Below are 11,453 nucleotides of genomic sequence, written 5' to 3'. Positions count from 1 at the left end.
GGGCCGGGACAGGAGAGAAATTTCCTTTTCATCCGAATACCATTTTGTACCGCCTGGATTTGTGTTAACCATGTCTTGTCTTTTTAATAAAATTTGAATTACTGAATTTTAGTTCCTATTTTAATTACTGAAATAATAATGACATTCAGCCTCCAGAGGGTCAGCTGGGTTTTATCTCAGAGGCACAGCCAGGCTGGGGATGTCCGAAAGTTCTTGATGTTTCAGGACAGGAGGAAAGTTACAGTTTTGGAGTAGCTCCTGGGTGGGAAGGGCTTTCGTTTCCATGAGCTCATTTAATCCACACAATAGTCCTGGGAGAGAAATCTACCTCATGGACAGTCAACTCCGTTTTCTTGGAGGGGACGCATGAGTTAAATTGCTTATTTTTCTTCCCGCTGTTGATTTGTAGGAGAAATTTAAAAAAAACACAACTGGTAAGAAAGCGGGGGCTATGGGGAATTTCAGATAGCTGCTGCATGGGACACACTTTACACTTTCAGATTAGTCCTTGTTTATCTGAAATTCAAATTCAGCTGTGCACCCAGAATGTTTTTTAACTTTAAAAAAACTGAGATATAATTGGCATCTCACATTCTAGTAGGTTTCAGGGGCACAACATCATGTTTCAATATGTGTGTATATGCTGCACAGTGATCACCACACTAAGTCTGGTTAATACCAATCTGGTATTTCATCATGTTTCAAAAAATTAGAAGATTTTTAAAGACTTATGATTATTATTTTTAAAGATTTTATTTTGGGGGGGGCTTGGGTAGCTCAGTTGGTTAAGCGTCTGCTCGGGTTCTGGGATCAAGCCCCATGTCAGGCTCCCTGTTGGGTGGGGGGGCCTGCTTCTCCCTGCTTGTGCTTGCTTGTGCTCTCTCTCAAATAAATAAATATAATCTTTAAAAACAAACAAGCAAACATAAATAAAAGATTTTATTATTTTTAAGTGATCTCCATGCCCAATTTGGGGCTCAAAGTCACAGCCCGAGATCAGGAGTCACGTGCACCACCGACGAGCCAGCCAGGCATCCCCAGGTGATTTTTAAAAATTAAATCAATTTGACATATAATTTCCATGTTTTTTGAATCCACAATGCCCATCTAAGGCTTTTAATTGGTATATTTAGACCAGATACATCAAATGTAATTATTTGCTAGCTATCCTAGAAATCAAGACCACCATCTTCTTGTTGGTTTCCTGTTTGTTCTGTTTTTGTTTCTTTTCCCTAACTGCCTGTGTTGCTTTTACCATTTTTAGAATTCTATTTTAATTACAGGCATATGTCAGAGGTATTGTGGGTTCAGTTCCAGACCACCACAAATAAAACGACTATCACAATAACGTGAGTCAAATGAATATTTTTGGCTTCCCAATGCATATAAAAGTTATGTTTACACTATACTGTCATCTATTAAGTGTGCAATAGCATTATGCCTTTAAAAATGTGCACCTTGGGAGGCCTGGGTGGCTCAGTCAGTTAAGCGGCTGCCTTTGGCTCAGGTCATGATCCCAGTGTCCTGGGATCGAGTCCCACATCGGGCTTCTTGATCGGCAGGGAGCCTGCTTCTCCCTCTGCCTCTGCCTGCCACTCTCTGTCTGCCTGTGCTCGCTTGCTCTCTCTCCCTCTCTCTCTCTCTCATAAATAAAGAAAATCTTTTTAAAAAATGCACCTTAATTTAAAAATACTTTATTGCTAAAAAGGCTAACCACCTTTCAGTGAGTCCTCATCACTGATTACAAATCACCATAACAAATAATAATGGAAAAGTTTGAAATATTACAAGAGTTACCAAAATGTCACACACAGACGCGAAATGACCAAATGTTGTTGGGAAAATGTCCCCAATAGACTTGTTTCAATCAGAGTCCCCAGAAACCTTCAATATCTACAAAGCTGGGATGCCAGTGGATTAAACATCTGCCTTCGGCTTGGGTCCTGATTCCAGGGTCCTGGGATAGAGCCCCACAATGTCCTACCTACTCGGTGGGAAGTCTGCTTCTCCCTCTCCTTCTACCCCTGCTCCTGCTCATTGTCTCTCTCAAATAAATAAATAAAATCTTTAAAAAAAAAATCTGTAAAGCACAATAAAGCAAGATATGCCCATATCTATAGTGCTTTGGGCTACATCTCTTTCTATAACTTTTTAAGTGACTGCTCTGAGCATGATATAAAATATACATAATTGATCACGGACTGCTGACATCTCCATCTTACCATTTTGAGTGAAATATAGAAATCTTACCTCCCTTTACGTCTCTTTACCCTCCCTCATTCATAGCCGTCTTTTATCCTACCCATTAATTTTTTCTTGCTTTATTGAAGTAAAATCAACCAGCATTTAATTGTCTTAAACATAATACGTATGTTGAGAACCATGTCATACAGTTTGGCTTCAACCATCAAACCTGATATAGAAAACTCAGGCGGGGGTGGGGGAGGATTTCTCTTGTATTTACTTATATTTTGGCTTACTGTGTTTTCTTCTTTCGTGATGTTCCAAGAGTGGATTCCTGTTTCTGTTAGTTCCTTTCTTTTCAGAAAATTGCCCTTAGCCAGTCCTTCAGAGTAAGTCTGATGATGACACCCTGTTCTTAGCTTTCCTTCATCTAAAGAATGCCTTGATTCCTCCCCTTTGTTGCTGAAGGGTATTTGCATTGGATTCTGGGTTGCTAGTTTTCTGTCAGAACTTCCTTCTCGTCCCCTGGTTTTTGATGAGAAATCTGCCGTTATTTGAATTTTTTCCCCTACAGGTAGAGTATCATTTCTCTCTCCCTACTTTTGGGATCTTTTTTCCTTTGTCTTTGGGTTTTGGAAACATGACTGTGATGTGTTTCAGTGTGGATTATATTTGGGTTTATCCTGTTTGGGGTTCCCTCAGCTTCTTCAATCTGTTGGTGTATGGTTCTTTGGGTTTTGTTTTTGTTTTGCTGAATTTAGGAAGTTTTCAGCCATTATTGCTTCTAATACCTTTTAAGCCACACACTCCCTTTAAAAAAAATGTATTTATTTATTTGACAGAGAGAGAGAGAGACAGTGAGAGAGGGAACACAAGCAGGGGGAGTGGGAGTGGGAGAAGCGGGCCTCCAGCCAAGCAGGGGCTTAATCCCAGGACCCCAGGATCACGACCTGAGAGGAAGTCAGATGCTCAATGACTGAGCCACCCAGGTGACCCTAGCCACACCATTTTCACCTCTCCTTCTAGAACGTTGAGGTAGTGAATGTTAGATTTTTTTTGGTAAGAGTCATAAAAGTCCCCAAGTTTCGTTCTTTTTCCTTTCTATCTATTTTCTCTCTGGTGTTCCGAATGAGTTACCTCTGTTGTTCTATCTTCAAGTTCACTCACTGATACTTTCCTCTGGTCCTTCCATTCTGCTGTTAAGCCTAGCCATTGGGTTTTTGTCTCTGGCTTTTTGTTTTGTTTTGTTTTGTTTTGTATTTTTCAGTTCTAAAATCTCCAATTGTCCTTTTATATCTCTATTTCTTCGCTGAGACGGTCTGTTATTTTTACTGGTTTCAAGCGTGTTCGTATTTGCTCACTGAAGCATTTTTTATGACGGTTCCTTTAAAATCTTTGTCAAATGATTCTAACATTTCTGTCATCTTGGGGCTGGCATCTATTGATTGCCTTTTCTCAGTGAGCCTGAGATCCTCCTGGTTCGTGAAAATATGAGTCATTTTTTATAGCTGTTTGGACATGTGGGGTGTTATGAGACTCTGGATCTTGTTTAAAGCTTCTATTTCAGCTAGCTGCCTCAAACCCATGCTGGGGAGAGAAGAGAGACATGGTCTCATAATGAGTCAGGTGAGATGGAAGTCCAGGGCTCCCATTCAGGCTCCAGTAACACCCAGAGGCTGAATGGGAGTGGGAGTTGAGGATCCCCATGAGGCCCCTCTTTGAGGGGCAGGAGTACCCCCACTGACAATATGGGGTGAGAGGCCTCATTATGGCCCTGTGCCAAGAGCACGGGGAGGGGGAGGACCCATGTTAGGCCTTCCTGAAATGGCCCTGGTGGGAGGTTAGGGACACCGCCTTACAGCCTAGCAAGGGTGGCAATCTTGGCTTCCCCCTGGGTCTTTGCTGGCTTGGGACAGGTAGAGCTGGTTTTCTTTGCGGTATCCGGTTGCCCTTGAGTGGTTGTTGTCTGTAAGTTTTCTGTCTTGTTAGACCGTCTGTTTTCCCATTCTTTTGCCTAGAAAGTGGCAGATTTTGTTAGGGCTTCTTTTGTCTCAGCCCCTTGGCGTTTCTGGATTGCCTGTGTCTCCAGTGCCCAGTCCAGGATATGCAAAGCAAAAAGAAAATCCAGAAGACTCCCCAGTTATGCTGTTGCTCGTGTTATGAGGACCCTAGCTACTCTGCTTTCTCACTCTGACTTTCAGAGTCTCCTCTTTCTATTTTTAAGATTTTTATTTATTTATTTGATAGAGAGAGAAAGAGAGAGACAGAGCATGAGTGGGGGTGGGGGAGGTGTTCAGAGGGAGAGGGACAAGCAGACTCCCTGTGGAGCAGGGAGCCCAACTGGAGGAGGGAGCTCAATCCCAGGACCCCGAGATCATGACCTGAGCCGAAGGCAGATGCTTAACTGACTGAGCCATCCTAGGCACCCTCAGAGTCTTATTTCTTAAACTATATAATCCCATATTCCCCATTCTGTATTTTTATTCTCAAAAGCAGGCAACCCTACCCAGGATCCCTATTACTAGTTGAGGCCGTAAAGACAATATGGGAATTTTGCACGCCTTTTCAACTACAAGGAGTGGAACGATAAGGTTTTCTCAGCCCCTATTAGCTCATAAACTTCTTTTCTTGAGAGAGAGTATTCAGCTGAACAGCCAGTTTTCTTGCACATTTCTGTTAATCAAAGTTTTACTGTGCTTCTAGAACCTTGGCAAACCACCCTGCCCATCGATTTGCCGGTGACATGGAGTTTGTGCTAATGTTGCCCTCTGCTGTCTGCAGAGAGAAAGGCAACGCCATAAATCTGGAGGCTGTGGCAAATTTCTCTTTTCTCTGCGGCGGTGGGGACAAGGTGGATCAGGAGTTCCTAAATTACACTCAGTTACTAGCATAGCCGATCCCCCAAACTTTGGGGAGCTGGAACACCCTAGCTCTGTTTAACTTCAGCATACCATTTCTTTCTCTCCTCACAGAGAGGTATAGTGGCACGGTTTAAATATGAAGTTCAGGTCAAACAGCACTTTGGACTTTTAGTGCCACCTGCGGGATCCCATTAACACCCAAATTGGGGAACTGAGAGCCACCTTGGGCCCTCCCCAAGGCAGGCCTGGGCACGGCAGCCCGTACTATCTGCCAGAGAGAGGAAAGGACTTACAGATACATAAGCCAGGATGTGGGGTTGTGCTAGTCTGGAAACTTCCAGAACCTTTACTCTGCCAGACTAAGAAAGAAGTAGAACAGTGTTAGAACGAGGGAAGCAGGCAGGCCTCAACGTACGGAAATGGGCAGGCTTTCCTTCCCCATTGCTTTCTACTCCATCCAGGCCTTTGCGGACAGACTCCTGAGTAGGGGCATGAAGAGAGGCAGTGGGAGTTAACCCTGTTCCTCAGAAGGGGAAGGAAGTTTGTCAAAAGGAAGCATGTTGCATATTCTCAGGAGGCACCCCCCCCCCCCCCGAAGGACAGCACAACACAGCTACTCTCCCCCTCTTTGGAAGCTTTTCCTTCCCTTCCTCCCTCCCTCCAACACATGGGAGTTAGTTGGTACAACGCCTTGCTGCTCCCTGCAGGGAAGAAGGAGGCGAACTCAAGCCTACTGAGTGCCAGGAAGAGCCTGAGTGCCAGGGACGGTATCAGGTGCTCGCTAGAATTTGTGTCAATATTCACAACCGTCCTACTGTGGATAATGGTAATACTGCCGCTGACTGAGTGTTGGGTTTTGCGGCAAGCACCGTTCTAAGCACTTTGCATGAGTCATTTAATTTCATCCTCATGCCACAGCCTCAAGGCCTGTGTTATCACTGCCCTTTTCTTCTTCTTTTTTTTTTTTTAAAGATTTTATTTATTTGACAGAGATCACAAGTAAGCAGAGCAGCAGGCAGAGAGAGAGGGGAAGCAGGCTCCCTGCTGAGCAGAGAGCCCGATGTGGGGCTCGATCCCAGGACCCTGAGATCATGACTTGAGTCGAAGGCAGAGGCTTAACCCACTGAGCTACCCAGGTGCCCCATCACTGCCCCCCCCTTTTTTAGATTTTATTTATTTATTTGACAGAGAGAAATCACAAGTAGACTGAGAGGCAGGCAGAGAGAGAGAGAGGGAAGCAGGCTCCCTGCTGAGCAGAGAACCCGATGCGGGACTCGATCCCAGGACCCTGAGATCATGACCCGAGCCAAAGGCAGCAGCTCAACCCATTGAGCCACCCAGGAGCCCCCACTGCCCCTTAACCACACAGCTGAGGAGCTGCAGAGCTGGGATTTGAACTCAGGTTCAATTTCGAAGCCCACACTCTTAGTCACTCTTGGCAAATAATGGAATTCAGATCTGAATCTGGGTCTGTGAAGAACTTTCAAATCCCCAGGTGTAGGCAAGGAAGTCAGATTGGTAAAAGTTGTGTGCCTGAACCCACAAGCCTACACGCAAGAGGCCTTCTCTCTCTCTCTCTCTTTCTCTCTCACACACACACACACAGGAGAACTGAAGGGGGTCAGAGTGCACCTCAAGCTATTGACGCACTTCAGCTGGGGCAGCCACATAAGGACCAGAGGTAGCAGCTACTCCAGTGTGGACAGTGGTGCTGGAAGGAGTCACGAGGGTGCTGGTCAGGTTCTGTTCTGTTTGTTTTTTCTTAAAGACTTTATTTATTTATTTCAGAGAGAATACGCACGTGTGTGCACATGCACAAGCGGGTAGAAGGGCAGAGAGAGAAGGAGAATCTCAAGCAGACCCCCCACTGAGTGTGGAGCCCCACGTGGGGCTGGATCCCATGACCTGGAGAGCATGACCTGAGCCGAAACCAAGAGTCGGATGCTCAACCAACTGAGCCATCCAGGCGCCCCACGTTCTGTCTTTTGATCTGGGTTCTGGGTATGTTCAGTTTGTGAAAATTCAGTGAGCAATAAACTTGGGAATTGTCAACTTCTCTATATATTATGTGACAAAAACTTTTGATTTCTTTGGAGACATACAAAGTTCTGAGAAGACCAAGTAGACATACTTTTTCTTTTCCTTCTGGTGAGTCCAGCTGAAAGCTCTGGACACTAGCTATGAAGCAACCACAGAAGACTTCTGGGACGTGAACAGAAGGCAGAGCAGGTAGGGGTCCCTGACTCAAGGACCAACATGGTCGTGAGTTCCCTAGGCTTTCCTTTTGCCTCATATATTCCACACTTGAGGCTGAAGAAGCCGACTGGGCAATGCCAATGGGCGTAGGCAAAGAACCCCAGCAAAGGCATCTCTCCCAAGGAAAGGAACAGCCTAAGAAAACAGTGTTAGATATCAATCTCTCTACTGTAGCCAGACAGCACAGGAAAAACTGTGGCCCCACCCCCACCAGGCAAGGCCACACAGGGAGCAGAGACTTGGACTTCGGGCTGTAAAGAGCACCCCAAGCCCTCGCCTGCACCCCCTTCCAGGGGGTGTCAGAGAAGGCTGAGCGAGTAGAGAGGGGGGGCTTTCATCGGGTTGAATGATAATGAAGGTCCCCGTCTAGCGGTATCAGTGGAGACCACGCGGGGTGGCCTGACTTCCATCCCCACTAGGCAATATTAACTACCCTTCCTGCTGGGTAATATCAGATCTGGTGGAGACTTTAAGGTTTTCACCATCACCCAGCAGTAGCGAGACCACATTCCTCCAACCTTGTGGTGTCAGTGGAGGTTGTGTTGAGAGCAGCTACAAGGAAGTCCCTGCCCACCCCCCCACCCCCCCCGCCAAGCCAGGAGGTATCAATGGAAGCCTGGCGGAAGCTGCTACTCCCAATCGCACCTGGAGGAACAAGGAGGCTCCCCGCTTGGTTGACAGCAGATGCTGAGTGGGACCTGCACTTCAACCCTCAGCTGGCAATCCCGAGATGATGACAATTTCCCCTTCCGGGGCTGAAACAGTGTCAGAGGGAACCAGCTAAAAGAGAGAGCTTTGAAAGACTTGATGGGACACTCCAGCGAAGAGGATAGAAGGATGGCAAATAAACACGTGAAAAGATGTAAATAAAACACCATTAGCCGCTAGGGAAATGAAAATGAGAGCCACCATAACCCCTTACTACACACTTATCAGAGTAGCTAAAAAAAAAAAAAAAAAAAATAGTGAGTGTGCCTGGGTGGCTCAGTTGGTTAAGTGGCTACCTTCAGTTCAGGTCATGATCGTGGAATCCTGAGATCGAGTCCCGCATTGGGCTTCCTGCTAGGTGGGGAGTCTGCTTCTCCCTCTGACCCTCTCCCTTCTCATACTCTCTTTCTCTCTCTCATTCTCTCTCTCTCTCAAATAAATAAATAAAATCTTTTAAAAATAGTGACAACATTGAATGCTGGTGAGGATGCAGAAAAACTCTTGTGGAAAACTGATCTCTGGGCTCTGGACATTAAATAGAACACAAAGACAGAATTTGTGGGTAAAGAGGAATGATAAGGGTGCCTGGGTGGCTGGGCATCCAACTCTTGATTTTGGCTGGGGTGCTTATCTCAGGGTCGTGGGATCCAGCTCTAAGTCATAAGATTCTCTCTCTTTCCCTCTGCTCTTCCACCCCTGTTTGCTCGCTCTCTCTCTCTCTCTCTCTCAAAAAATTAAATAAATTAAGAGGAGCAATATAGTTTTATTACTTTGCCAGGGAAAGGAGGCTGCAGCAGGCTAATGTTTTCAAAACTGCAGACCCGCCCAGGGAGGAAAAGGCTGAAGGGTTTTATAGGAAAAAATGCAGATTCTGGGTGGTTTTGATAGGAATCTAGTACATGCTGTGAGCCACGTTGGATCATGTCTCCAAGGTAGTCTCATGACTAGACTAGCACAAGTGCCAGACCATCCCAGTCTCGTTACTAAGTATACATTGAGGTCAGTGAGATGTCAATATCAATAGGGAGCTGCTGGAACAAAGGTTTCTACAGAAAAACAAGCAAAGGGGAGAGGGAGGCTTCAAGAATGAGGAAGAGAAAAATCCGTTCAGCTCAAAGTCAAGCCTTATTGAAGCATTAGTGTGTCCACCTTAATTTTCATCCATCTTTATGTTTCTATAGTGGTTTGAAAACTGGATCACTCATTCATTGCTGGTAGGAATGCAAAATGGCATGACCGCTCTGGAAACCTGTTTGGGGGTGTCTTAAAACAACAACAACAACAACAACAACTTAACATGCAAATACCATACAACTCAGCAACTGCATTTCTGGGTGTTTATCCCAGAGAAGTAAAAACAGGTTCGCACAGCATCCTATACGTGAATGTCAACAGTGGTTTTATTCTCAGCCAAAACTCAGAAACACAAATGTCCTTCACCGGGTAAATGGTTAAACAAATTGGTCCATGTATACCATGGAATTCTACTGGTACTAAAAAGGAACAAACTGTTGAAACATACAACTTGGATGAACCTCCAGAAAATAAGGCTGCAACTTAAAGAAAAAGGCAAAAGGTTACATGTTGTCATATTCTATTTATACAACTTTCTTGAAATGACAAGATCTCGGAAATGGAGCACTGGTTTGTTAATTGCCAGGGGTTCATTGGGGGGGTCCCCTGGGTGGGAAGTGGTCATCGTTATTCAAGGCAGTGGTGGACTCCTTCTGGTGATGGCCCTGTTTGTATCTTCTTTGTATCAATAAATCACTTTCAGTTGTATATTACACTACAGTTCTGCAAGATATTACACTGGGAGAAACTGGGTGAAGAGCATATGGGATCTCTATTATTTTTTACAACTGCATGTGAATCTGTAATTATCTCAGAATAAGCATTTTAATGAAAAAAAAAAAAAAGGAAAAGGGACTCTGTTCAGTACCGGCACAAGGCTCTGGAGCCTTCGCCCCGCCCCCCCCCCCCCCTTTCCATGAATCTCTGATTGCCATTCCCTATCTGGGTTGCTGAGGTAGCCTTCGAAGTCTGGCCTTGGACTTGTTAAACTGTTATTGTAATCTTCCTCAGGTAACCTGCTACTGCTGCTCCTGCTTCGCTCAGCCATACCTTCACTTCTGCTTGCCCTTTGAATTCAACCACCCAGAATATTCAAGCCTGGCCTAATTTGCAGCCCCACCACTCCGGGACTATCTGGAGAGAGCATTTGGGCCCACATGGATGGATGGCCACCTCTCCACTGACTGCAGTGCCTGCCCCTTGAGCCCTCCTGGCCAGGTGCCCCGAGGCCCGGTACCTTGGACTGAGCAGCCCCTCAGTCGAACTTCAGCCTCATCTCCCATACTCCACGGTAACAGGGTCCACCAGGCACTCAGGCCAGAAAGACGGAAGTTGCCCTGGACTCCTCCTCCTCCCTCAGTCCCAACATCAAAACATCACCAGGTTCTGCAGCATTTTCCTCCCGGATCCACTGTAAACGGGTCTTCTCTCATCCCCTCTCCTGAGACGACTGCACAGCTGTCTACCTGGCCTCTCTCTTTCACTCTTACCCCCCACCCAGTCCGGCCTTCACATCAGTGCCACTGTAACTGAGTGACTCCCATCCTGCCAGCATCCTGCTTAAACCCCTCCGGAGGCTTCTCTTTGCTCCCTGGATAAAGTTCAAACGCCACAGCATGTCTTATGGCAACCACAAAATAAGCTTACACTGTTATCCTAACCAGGGCGCTTTTGAGAGCGAAAGGTAGTGCCATCTATAAATACACTGGGACAACAGGTGTGTGGTCACTCTACTTCGAAGATCCTTCACGATCTGGTCTCAGCAGCACCATCCCTCCTCACCACTCCCCACCAAACCCTGAAACACAGGCATACACAGGCACGCATGCGCGCGCGCGCACACACACACCCCAGTCTTTCGGGTGCCCACGTTAAGCACATGCTATTCTGTCTGCCTGAAAGATCCTTCTTCCCATTCTCCCTTTGGCAAATTTCTAACCAACTGTTTCCAAAGTCAAAATAATTTTCTCCAGGATGCCTTTCTGACTCCCGACACTGGCTGAGGCGTCCCCGCTCCCCCCCCACCCCGCCTGCCCCGTGCCCACATTGCATTTTGTTCTTCCCTCTTCACAGTCCTAATCACACCCAACTGTAAAGCCGTTTCCTCTCTGCACCAGAGCTCCTGGGGGAGGGGGCCCTTGTCAGACTCGTTTCTGTGCCCCTAGCATCTAGAACAGCGCTTGGCTTGCAAAAAGGCACTGGGCTGCGCACTGAAACTTTGTGCACCTTCCTGTTTGCTGAATGAATGGGAATCAGGCACCCTGTTGTCCCCCTGGCTGCTGGGGTGTTAAGGGGAAGAGCGGACCTGGAGGACCCGCAGGCGCCTCTCAAGGCTGGACCTATTTCCCTCCATCCTCTGCTTGGCTCCCC

This window comes from Mustela lutreola, chromosome X, assembly GCF_030435805.1.
Source record: "Mustela lutreola isolate mMusLut2 chromosome X, mMusLut2.pri, whole genome shotgun sequence".
NCBI classification, from domain to species: Eukaryota; Metazoa; Chordata; class Mammalia; order Carnivora; family Mustelidae; genus Mustela; species Mustela lutreola.
This window is presented reverse-complemented; position numbering follows the sequence as displayed.